A 488-nucleotide genomic window follows, 5' to 3' on the forward strand; every position below is an offset into this window, starting at 1 on the left:
GTGAATTCCTCCACCCTGACCTGACCAGGGACCTACTATCTGGATGGAAGACCCATGTTAAAACAGTTGGGTTGCTAGGAATTGGAGCACAGTGGGTTTCAACTCCATTCCTGCCCCTCAGTCCTGAGGACATGTCTCTCCCTTGCATGTTGGGTGCTGCTGCAGATATAATCACAGGAGAGACTGATAAAGTCAGGGCCAGGGAGGAGACGGGGAGAGAAATGGGGACAGTCTCTTACCTCAGAGCAGGATAATAGAATTTGGAGGGGCTGGGGAGAGCTAGGTAGGTAGTTGAGAGATATACAGACGGACAGATGGACATAGAATTAAAAAGAGATGAGAAGACGTGCTTTTCTACTCTTTGGACATTTACAATTTCCCTTCTTGCTCAGACTTCATGCAGTTTCAGGTCCTGCTCCGACAGACACGTGTCCAGGTGAGGAAACATTAGGGCTGACCCTGTGAGGCTTGTTAGAGTTCTTGCATGG

The 488-nt window shown here is 49.0% G+C and overlaps 1 protein-coding gene across 1 annotated transcript in view; it reads right to left on the bottom strand.

Moving 5' to 3' along the window:
• Positions 1 to 488, bottom strand: part of LOC116074430 (H-2 class I histocompatibility antigen, K-D alpha chain-like) — a 2,646-nt gene that overhangs the window by 2,010 nt on the left and 148 nt on the right. The gene's annotated exons all lie outside the window — the stretch shown is intronic.

This window comes from Mastomys coucha, unplaced genomic scaffold (genome assembly GCF_008632895.1).
Source record: "Mastomys coucha isolate ucsf_1 unplaced genomic scaffold, UCSF_Mcou_1 pScaffold3, whole genome shotgun sequence".
NCBI lineage: Eukaryota > Metazoa > Chordata > Mammalia > Rodentia > Muridae > Mastomys > Mastomys coucha.